This window comes from Gymnodraco acuticeps, unplaced genomic scaffold (genome assembly GCF_902827175.1).
Source record: "Gymnodraco acuticeps unplaced genomic scaffold, fGymAcu1.1, whole genome shotgun sequence".
NCBI lineage: Eukaryota > Metazoa > Chordata > Actinopteri > Perciformes > Bathydraconidae > Gymnodraco > Gymnodraco acuticeps.
In genome coordinates this window covers 151821-163971 of record NW_022990963.1, presented here as the reverse complement: position 1 = coordinate 163971, position 12151 = coordinate 151821, and the positions used below count along the sequence as shown (strand labels likewise).

The 12151-nt window shown below is 40.1% G+C and overlaps 1 protein-coding gene across 1 annotated transcript in view; it reads right to left on the bottom strand.

Annotated features, from left to right (window-relative positions):
• Positions 1-5836, bottom strand: part of kcng2 (potassium voltage-gated channel, subfamily G, member 2) — a 48895-nt gene extending 43059 nt beyond the window's left edge. Inside the window, exon 1 of the mRNA XM_034235178.1 lies at positions 5463-5836. The gene's annotated coding sequence lies outside the window, so the exon portion shown is untranslated. The remainder of the gene's footprint in view (positions 1-5462) is intronic.
• Positions 5837-12151: the final 6315 nt, after the last annotated feature.

Genomic DNA, 12151 nt, shown 5'->3' with positions numbered 1-12151 from the left:
CACTAACACTAAGAAAGTGGATCACTCCTGTTCTGAAGTCTTTACACTGGCTTCCTGTGTGTCAAAGAATAGATTTCAAAATACTGCTGCTGGTTTATAAAGCACTGAATGGTTTAGGCCCAAAATACATTTCTGACCTCCTGCTAAATGATGAACCATCCAGATCTCTCAGGTCTTCAGGGACTGGTCAGCTTTCTGTCCCCAGAGTCAGAACTAAACATGGAGAAGCAGCGTTCAGTTATTATGCTCCAAATATCTGGAACAAACTCCCAGAAACCTGCAGGTCCGCTGCAACTCTGACTACTTTTAAATCCAGGCTGAAGACTTTTCTTTTTGCCGCTGCTTTTAATTGAACTATTCATATCTTAGACTGCACTGTAACTTTTATCCATGTACTTTTTCTTTTAATGTTTCTTTTATTATCTTTTCTTTTTAATGACTGATTTTAAATGCCATTTTCTTATTGTCTTTCATTTTTTGTAAAGCACTTTCAATTGCCTTGTGTTGAAAAGTGCTATATAAATAAACTTGCCTTGCCTTGCCTTGAAAGATATTTAAAGGAGGAACTTGAACTATCCACTTATTGGAGTTCGGAGCTGGTGGATGAGTTATTGGGAGATTTGCTTTTGCAAAAATACTCTGGTGACACAAACACACACACACACACACACACACACACACACACACACACACACACACACACACACACACACCCACACACACACACACACACACACACACACACACACACACACACACACACACACACACACACACACTCACACACACACAAATACGTTTTTATTCGATTTTGGCCCCTCATATTCCCAGAGAAAGATCAGTCATTATCGTTCATCTTTTCCACACAGCAGAGTGCTTCCTCTGTGGCCACACTGAGAGAAATGTATTTTAAATATTGTGTATTACAGGACATTGTTTCAGTTAATGAAAGACGGACTACTCTAGCTTGGGAATGCTTCTATGATAACAGGAAAAGTGTTTGAAAGTCAATGGCGTTCTCTCTTCATGTTGAGAGGCTGTTCAGCTCTGCAGGGACGAGAAACTACAGCGAGGTCCACTGGAGCATTTTCTGTTAGCAGTAAGTAACCAAAGGCTTGGAGAAATAAATACATTATGTATCCACACACACACACACACACACACACACACACACACACACACACACACACACACACACACACACACACACACACACACACACACACACACACACACACACACACACACACTACACAGTGGACCAGCCAAGTTTGATCGTAAAACATTTTGTAACTTAAAGAACACTTGGAGAGCCAAGATCTCTGCCAAGGCTGTTTCCGTAACTGAAAAATGATCCGGAACATAGTGACATCACTATGGGACACTTGTGCTCCTATTGGCTAGCGCTCCATCACATTATAGGAGATAAGGGGCGGGACATCTCTCAGTGGTTGACCAATCACAACAGAGCTGACCAGCTAACCAATCAGAGCAGACTGAGCTCTGGTTTCAGACAGAGGGTGAAAAGAGGTGCTGCAGCACAGACAGTATGAGAAAAATAAAGAGCTTTTTGAACATTAAAGCATGGAGACATGTAGAGACACTACATACTGATATCCACCTGAACATCAGCAGGAGAGGACTCTTTAAAGTAGAGACACTACATACTGATATACTCCTGAACATCAGCAGGAGAGGACTCTTTAAAGTAGAGACACTACATACTGATATACACCTGAACATCAGCAGGAGAGGACTCTTTAAAGTAGAGACACTACATACTGATATACACCTGAACATCAGCAGGAGAGGACTCTTTAAAGTAGAGACACTACATACTGATATACACCTGAACATCAGCAGGAGAGGACTCTTTAAAGTAGAGACACTACATACTGATATACACCTGAACATCAGCAGGAGAGGACTCTTTAAAGTAGAGACACTACATACTGATATACACCTGAACATCAGCAGGAGAGGACTCTTTAAAGTAGAGACACTACATACTGATATACACCTGAACATCAGCAGGAGAGGACTCTTTAAAGTAGAGACACTACATACTGATATACACCTGAACATCAGCAGGAGAGGACTCTTTAAAGTAGAGACACTACATACTGATATACACCTGAACATCAGCAGGAGAGGACTCTTTAAAGTAGAGACACTACACACTGATATACACCTAAACATCAGCAGGAGAGGACTCTTTAAAGTAGAGACACTACACACTGATATACACCTGAACATCAGCAGGAGAGGACTCTTTAAAGTAGAGACACTACATACTGATATACACCTGAACATCAGCTGGAGAGGACTCTTTAAAGTAGAGACACTACATACTGATATACACCTGAACATCAGCAGGAGAGAACTCTTTAAAGTAGAGACACTACATACTGATATACACCTGAACATCAGCAGGAGAGGACTCTTTAAAGTAGAGACACTACATACTGATATACACCTGAACATCAGCAGGAGAGGACTCTTTAAAGTAGAGACACTACATACTGATATACACCTGAACATTAGTATAATATGTCCACTTTAATACAAATCGACATAAAGTATATCAAGAAAGTAATCTAAACTTGATTTTCTTCTGAGTTTTTGTGTCGAATGTGTCTTCTGATTATGTCAAAACTGTTGAAACAAGTTGTGCAAAGTTCCCAGTATGTATTTTTTTCCTATTGCACTTTCAACTCCAGCCTTTCTCTTTCTTTCAGTTTAAAGTTGTCCCACTTATTTTCTCTCTGCCTGTTCCCCTGCTAAAGACTTCAGTTTTAACCACCACTCTCTCTCACTTCACGTCAGTAGCGCTGCTCAGAAGCTCCGTGCTGATCTCTAATTGAAATTGAAACCTGCTCTCGGAGCCTGCCCCTCAGCGACAAACAGCTGATTGAAAGAGCTGGATTTAACAGTGTGTGAGACAGAGAGGAGATAATGTGCTCAAAAAATAGCTGGCAGGGAAAAGGAAGCTATCCGAAGCCTAAAAAGTGGAGTATGTGTTGAAGTTATTAAGACCGAGAGTTTATAATTCACAGCAGAGAAGAACAGTCAAATGAACCATGTGACATCTCATTTGTGTCATTAGCGTTCTTTGCCCACACAAGAATAATATTATGTTATATCTGCTTATTATATAAGATGAATGGTTTGTAATCAGTATCTGTATTCTGATATAGTGGATTATCGTGTATATTTCTTAGACTAAACATACTTTCTTAACCTTTTACCTCGCTCTATGGGATGAGGGTTACATATCTCCATGAAACTCTCTTCTTTGATTGCCTACATGTTGTATCACACGCTAAACGAAATGTTATGTTTAGATGTGAGAATAATCTTATTTAATGTGGGCTAATTTGCATATATTGCTGTCCTGCTTTGTACAACTGAATTTCCCCTCTGGGATTAATAAAGGTTCATCTTATCTTATCTTATATTTACAGAAAATAAATAAGGCACAACTTGAGATGTAGCACACAATTCTGTCTTTTGAACTTGTGTCTTTTCACGTGTACTGTGTACTTATAATTGTATATTGCAATGTCATCTGTCCTATTAGAGTCCAATTAGCAATGTGGAGCTTTTCCCTTCTCTCTCCTCTTTTCTATATTTTGCCAAGACGAAAAATTAGCTGACCTTTAGCTACAGGAAGACTAATGAGTGGGTTAAGGATATAAGGAGTAAGAAAAACGCTAACAAAACAAGGTAAAAAAAAACATATGAATTCCTTCTAATTAGTTCATCCTAAGGCAAGGCAAGGCAAGGCGAGGCAAGGCGAGGCAAGGCGAGGCAAGGCGAGGCAAGGCGAGGCGAGGCGAGGCGAGGCAAGGCGAGGCAACGCGAGGCAAGGCGAGGCGAGGCAAGGCGAGGCGAGGCAAGGCGAGGCAAGGCGAGGCAAGGCAAGGCAAGGCAAGGAAAGTTTATATAGCACTTTTCAACACCAGGCAATTCAAAGTGCTTTACAAAAAATGAAAGAGATTAAGAAAATGGCATTTAAAATCAGTCATTAAAAAGAAAAGCTAATAAAATAAACATTAAAAGAAAAAATACATGGATCAAAGTTACAGTGATAAAAGTTACAGTGCAGTCTTAAGATATGAATAGTTCAATTAAAAGCAGCGACAAAAAGAAAAGTCTTCAGCCTGGATTTAAAAGTAGTCAGAGTTGCAGCGGACCTGCAGGTTTCTGGGAGTTTGTTCCAGATATTTGGAGCATAATAACTGAACGCTGCTTCTCCATGTTTAGTTCTGACTCTGGGGACTAAGAGAATATACTGCACACAAGAACAGGTTAATGATCCCTGGCTGCACAACGGGGGGACGGGGGGACGGGGGGACGGGGGGACGGGGGGACGGGGGGACGGGGGGACGGGGGCAGTGACATGTCTATATGGACAATCCATAACAGAGAAGAAAAGCAGTTGCTTTAAAAGCCTCTCATCTACTTAAAGGAAAACTCCTTTACTCAATCACTAGTAAGTAGAGAGAAGACAAAGTGTACATGTAAAAGACAGGAGGCATCCATAAATCATTGGAAAACTACGAAAAAGTGTAATAAAATAACAGGAAGAGATACATCAATGTACCACAAGGAAACTAAAAGTGCCTTCAGGAACATCATGAGATGAATATAGTAATAAAAAAACATTATGCAAAGCATTGATTGATGGTTATTAGCCCATACCCTCTAAAGTAAACCAATGGGACATTGCAGGAAAATGTAAGTCTCATATAAGTATGTTACATAGGGGAACACTGAGGAAATATACTACTTATATTATTAAACAATATATAATGGTTCTAATTTATCCTGGCTTGAATATGTGTGGCTTTATTCAATCTAAAACAAGCAGTATTATAGTAAATAAAGAAATGTATCCAGTGTAAATGATAGGAAAAACGTACAGTTGGCTACCTCCATTGAAACAGTGTAATAAAATAACATGGTGAGATCCATTAGGAAACTCAGAGTCCATTGCGGAACATAATTGAATTATTATTATTATTATTATAAATAAATAAATGTATGAGGAAAGCATTAATTGAGCACCATTAGCCTCTGCAGCCGCTTTACTACCCTCTATAGTGCACTAATGGAATATTACAGGAAATAAGTTTGTCACATCAACTGAGAAATTACACTGCTGCTAATATAATAAAGAGTTATGTTTAATATGTTATTGCTTAGTCCTGGCTTAAAGTGTTAGACAATATGTGTGGCTCTTTTCACGCCGTCTACTCTCTATAGTAAACTAATAGGATATTACAGGGAATACGTTTGTCACATAGGGAATACAATCTGCTATAATAACAAACGCTTGTGTTCAATGTTATTATTATTATTCCAATGTGTCCTGGGTTAACGCATTAGACAATATGCATGGCTTTATTCAGGCTAAAACAAGCAGGAACGCGATTAAAAAAAACGTCAATCCTAGTTACCCAGTTCGCTGCCAGGCTCGTGTCATTCTGCTTCAGTTTCAGTCTCGCGCCTTCGCAGCCTTCAACCTGCAGCATGCCTCCAACTTTTCCACGCAAATGTTTTGGGACATTGTTATAGCAAAAAAGCTGGATTTACGGAGCTTTTTAAAAGAGTCCTTAAAGTCGCTCTTCACGCGGTTAAAATATCAGCAAGAAGAAGAAGAAGAAGGCTTTGATCCACAAGAGAATCCAAACAGGGAGACATGTTTCTCCACATCCTCACTCCGCAGACTGCTGTCCATGAGAGGCGACGTGGCAGATGTAGCTGGGCAGTGTGTGTGTGTGTGTGTGTGTGTGTGTGTGTGTGTGTGTGTGTGTGTGTGTGTGTGTGTGTGTGTGTGTGTGTGTGTGTGTGTGTGTGTGTGTGTGTGTGTGTGTGTGGCGTGTGTGTGTGTGTGTGTGTGTGTGTGTGTGTGTGTGTGTGTGTGTGTGTGTGTGTGTGTGTGTCAGAGCAGGTTCCAGCTGGATGATGGTCACACACACCGCTCTCTCTCTTCAGGTGAGTCCGGAGACAGTGCGCTCTCCTCGGTGCGTCTCGCTCTGTCAAACTGCGTGTCTGAAACCGAGACTAGCGTCAGGGGGAGTGTGTGTGTGTGTGTGTGTGTGTGTGTGTGTGTGTGTGTGTGTGTGTGTGTGTGTGTGTGTGTGTGTGTGTGTGTGTGTGTGTGTGTGTGTGTGCGTGTGTGTGTGTGTGTGTGTGTGTGTGTGTGTGTGTGTGTGTGTGTGTGTGTGTGTGTGTGTGTGTGTGTCATCTGAGTGCAGTCGACATATACTGTAGGCTATCACGTATTGATGTATTTCGTCTTTTGCACTTATTGTATTTTATATTTGCATGTTGGAATTATGTAATAAGTATCACAATGTAAAAAAAGTATCCGGATCCATTACTTGCCTCGATATCAAAGGCAATGCAAATAGTGACAAGACATATCAATAAGAAGGCTTTAACTTGAGTTGCACTGACCCTATCAGCACAAAACCAAACCAGGCTATGAAGGATGTACAAACAAATCGTTCAGTAAGCGTTTTCAGAATATAGAAATAAATGAATCTAGAAAGTCAAGAGTATGAGCAAATTGCTTTGTCAAATTGCAAAGTAATACATGTCAATATTACACTTATCCAGTTGATTATTGTGTTACAAGGTTTTTGAAAATGTATGCAAATAAGATGCACATTTGTTGTGTATTTAGGAGAACTCTACAGCTACAAAAAGTGTTGAATGTGATTTTGTTCTTTCCTCTAGTCTGACAGAATGTTATAATTGGATTGTATTTTATCTTCACCAAAGAGACAAAGACAGTGTTCAAGATTTCAACATGTGTAGATCAGTATAGAGTAATATCACACAATGATTGGTATTTATTTATCTGTGTTGCCCATGGTTCATTAATTCAATATTGGGAAACCCCAATTTCTCCAAAGACACCAGTTATTTCCAAACAGGAAAAACAACTTTAGGATTAATCTAATACTTTGGGACATGCAGAGTGTAAATAATGTTGATATTGTGGCTTTGTGTCCCTGCAGCTGAAAGCCCGTCTCTCTGACTCTTTAATTGCAGCCGGCTCTGTCAACACGACGTCAGCTGACCCGAGCGAGAGACAGGAGAGAGGCAATAATTGCGGGAGTCTGATTGAAGCCAAAGTAAACAGTGGTGATGGCACTACAGATGTCCATTTGCAGGATATCTAAACGGTGTGTGGTGACATCGAAATGATTCAGGCCAGATTTTAAAAGGAACATTTTTCAAAAAAGAACGAAGGACACATTGTTTTAAGTGACAGTGTGTTGCTTGTACAAAATAACCTGTCAACCACATGGAGAACCGTTAATCCTGCTGAAGAGTCCTTGAGCAAAACACTACACTGTCAGGTCTGTGCTGCTTGTCTTCTGACCTTTTTTCCATATGGGGGAAAACTTTATTAACAGCTTCTTTTAGATAAAAAAAACAGTAAAGAAGAAAACTCAATGACTAATAAAGTAAAATGTTCCACTTTAAATCCAGCAAACTCCCAGCCTGACATCTATTGAACAAATGTACTGTAATGAGTATTTAAATATAAATAAGTAAACTGCATTCTCAATAAAATGTCAATGGAAATATTTTCTCTCCTATTATAGCAGCAGTTTTACACATGTGGTTAATGTCAATTGAAACAAATATATGGTAATGTTTAGGCAACGAAACTACAAAGTTAAGCTTTGTTTAGAATCTCGGTATTAGCTTAAAATAATCAACTTTATTGATATCCAAAGTTTGTTAAAGGGGACCTGTCATGCGAAATGCACTTTGTGATGTCTTCTCTACATAACTATGTGTCCCCGGTGTGTCGGGGAATTCACGCAGCGTCAGAAAATAAAACCCTCTCTCTTTTCCTCCGTACCCAAATCTCTAAAAACGGGGGAACAACGGAGCTGATCCAGATTTGTGTCCGATATGACGTAATATCTGAAATGTGGACCCACGGCCCAATCAGAAACGTTGCTATCAGAAACAATGCCCGACTGTTTTGGACGTAATATGGTCGGTGTTTACATTAGCATCGCTAACACTCAGAGCTAACCTGTACTGGAGAGCATGTGTGTGAAGAAGCAGGAAGTAAAAAGGAACTCACCTTGTGGTATAACCGGCAAGAGAGAAAGCCTTTGAGCTCCAAACTGTTTCAGAGAGAATCCTTGATAATCCATGATATGGCGTTTCATCACGGCAGTATTTAGTTTAGACAGTAGCTGCCGGGTCCCGCATGAGCTCAGACCCCTCCTCTTTTATTTTATTGTATCAATTTATTTAAAAAAAAAAAGCTTTATACCCCAGATCAGCACTTTTGAAACAGGAAGTGAAATAGAGGGACATGAGGCATGGCTAGAATGATCTGTTTGGTATTTTGAGCAAAACACTTCATAGACATGTTTTTTATATATTTGTATATATCTGAGACCTATGCTATTGCCTAAAAATAGCACGATAGGTGACCTTTAACTCAACATATTGTACACTGATGGTCATACCAACCATACCAACCAACATGGGCTTAATTTAAATGAGCAAATATGTGTTTAAGTAGTTCAACTATACATACATAAGTGTAACAATGTGTTATTTAAGCAATAGCTCACGACAGGCTGGTATATGGTCATTATATCACAGCTAAGGGGCGTGGTTCGGCCCGACGCCAATAATTGCAATTGTTATTATTACACTGCACAGTAGAATATTCGATTCTAATTGGTCAATTCGGACATTCCAAAGGTTGCTAATTCTTAATAACAGACCGTTGCTAAGGAGAAAATGTATTTGGAAGTGTTATTGGCTGGATAATGACGAATAACACATTGAAAGCAATAGGAATACATTTAAATACATTCAAATACAACATAAATGACTTAAAATGCAAGGTATAAAATAAGTAATCACACCACTTTTGATTGTTCAGTTTAGTGTATGTGGATTTCTTTTTTGTGGACTTTTCTTTTACACTTAGTCTTGACCTTGAATGCATCTAAGAAGAAACATGTTGAATCATTGTATCTTTATTTAACCAGATAAAAAGATAAAATCTCATTTCCAATGCTGACCTGGCCAAGAAGGCAGCAACGTTACACATCACATCACATGTCACTTGTTAGACGCTTTTATCCTAAGCGACTCACATACTCAATACTGTGGGCAATCCCCACAGGAGCACTTTGGGGTGAAGTGTCTCAGGGACACAACGACATGCTGACTGCAGTGGGGTTTGAACCTGTGACCCTCTGATTCTAACATCAATGCACGACGCACTGCGCCACACGCCCCCACCAACACATAACACAGACATATAAAATACAGAGTACACAACTAAGAAAACAAAAGACGAAAAAGCAGTCACTACATTGTGCACATTTGGGACAGTACATTTAAAAGACACCAGAGCCTGTTTTAGATATTGTAACTACGCAAGGAATAACACTTGAAGTGGTTACCTGTTACAAATACCTGGGTATCTGGCTTGATGATTGTCTCACTTTTAAACTTCATGTCAATAACCTGCTTAGAAAGCTGAGGGTTAGGCTAGGTTTCTTCTACAGGAACAAGTCCTGTTTCTCGCTTGAGGCCAGGAAAAGGCTCTGTGACCTTTTGACCTGTGCTGGACTATGGTGATTTGATCTATATGAATGCACCTGCCAATTGCCTGGTCAAGTTAGATGCTGCGTATCACAGCGCACTGAGATTTGTGACAAACTGTAAAGCATTAACCCCTCACTGTACCCTGTATACAAGGGCTGGTTTGCCTTCACTAACTGTACGGAGGCTCAGTCACTGGTACATTTTCATCTACAAAGCCATGTTAGGGAAACTTCCATCCTACATCTGCTCCCTGATCTCACGGAGAATTGTAAGTGGCTACTGCCTGAGATCGCATGCTGTAGTTTTATTAAATATGCCAACTGCTAGGACTGTCTTAGGGACGAAAGCTTTTAGATGCGCAGCTCCTCTGTCTTGGAATAGTCTGCAATTGAAATGGAAACTGAACAATCTGGTGCCACTAAATGTTTTTAAAGCTCGGTTGGATGCTACTCAATCGGAAGCTGTTGGTACCTGCTCATGTGGATAGTTATTGTAAATTGTAACCCCTGTAATGATGCTGTATGATGTCCTTTTTGTTGTTCTGTTGTTTTATGTTTTTATGTTTCATGTGGAACCTACTTGAGCAGGTCTCCCTTGAAAAAGAGATCATTGATCTCAAGAGATACACCTGGGTAAATAAAGGCTTGAAATGAAATGAGTAAGAAAGGTACACTACTTATTACTGCAAGAGCAGCTGGTGGTAAGGACCTCAGACAACTTCAATTTAAAACCGGCTATCGGGACAAGTGCCGTCAGTTTGAGGCGTGATTGAAGGTCATTCCAAGACCAAGGACCAGAATGAAAAAGACTCCTTTTTCCAGCCTCAGTCCGCACGGCAGGAACCTGGACCCGTATCCAGGCACTGGGTCTGAGGCTGTAAGAGTCACAAACTGGAGCAAATCTGGCACATATGTGGAAGCTTTCCTAAAATGGCTTTATACATTAATAAAAACCAATGCTGCATCCTACGCATACTAAGTGAGGACCATCCAGTTAGGCTATACAGTGTGCATGATGAGTCCTATAGGGTGCATTTGATATATAACGCAGTGCAGCGTGGTAGAGTGGATCAAGTTTGGCCAAAACAGTGGGACAGGCAAATCTATAGATGGTATCACCGCAGTCCAGCTGGGACAGGAATAAGCCAGAGAGCAACCTTTTACGGGATGAAGCTGAAAAACAAAATGTAAGTCTGAAAAGGAAGCCAAGAGTGAATTTCAATTTCTTTGTTAGAACTTCAATGTGGTGTTTAAAGTTCAGATTTCTGTCCAACTAAAAGCCCAGATATGTGTATGTATCGACAAACTCAACAGAGTCTCGGGTGTCAATGGAGAGGCAAGAGGACGCTGACTTGGGAGCAAAAAGCTTTGCTTTGGTTTTCTTACTGTTCAATAGCAGTTTCGAATCAAGAAGCGCATGCTGTAGCGTGATAACATCAGTTTTTAAATCTGCAAGGTAACACTAGAAAATGTCCTCGCTTGAATCCAAATTACCCCAATTAAATGGATCTACAGGGAGAAAAGACCATAAAGATTAGATAGTAGAAGATCGTTTAAATTTGGGGAGAGTTAATTAGACATTTGAATGGAATTAGGAAAGTTACACAGTCAGCCAAAAGAGAAACTCTTCAGACGTCCCCTCGAGGCGTATTGAACTCCAAAAGTCCTTTTCCCCTCTTGTTTATGTCTGACTTTAGTTTCTACAGTTTATTCCAGCTTACATCAAGGTAAATGATTCTCCCAGGCACATTTTTCTGCATTACAGACATTATGTATCCCCCGTTTCCTCCTTCATGAGCAAAACTCCTGACTTTCCCCGCCCCAGTGTTATTCAAGGTGTTTCCTAGTCCACAAGCCACTTGAAAATGAAGTAAATATGCAAGTTTCTCGTTGTGTAATATCATATTTAATTTAACCATTCTGAGTCAGGGAGCTATTTTAGGTTTTCATCCATTATATTAAAAGCTTATATACTCTGGGCGACAGAAAAAAGCATCAGCACAATGTGTGTACAGTCTGAGAGATAAGTAACTATATGATTTACACTGATTCTGCAATTTACCACACACCACCAGCGCCTGACATTGATGAATTACCTTGCTCCGAATATGCTGCATCAGCATGTGTGTGAGTAATACACTTCATCATCTCGGCTCCCCCTCTTCCTCCCTCCCTCTGAAGTGACTGGGCCGTGAGTAACGAGCCACTGAACGTGAGATTATGTTCACAACATGTTTCAAGCCTCTGTCCTCTCAAGCCTGAAACTGTCCTGCAGCCAAAAAAATGAAGAAGATTAAGAAGCATTTTATTGGTCTCAAAGTCATCATGAGCCATGTTTGTATTCAGCGCCTTAGAGGGTGGAAAACCTGTCTTGTTGTTATGTGTTTATTTTTAGATGAATTACGTAAAAGCATGTATTGTACTATCATTGTCTTTGTTTGGTCAAACTACATTTTAATATCCTTGGATTAGCAGAGCTGGATTTCCCAACCATCGTTTTTAGCCAACTGTTTTCATGATTTGTTGGCTATCTGCCATCT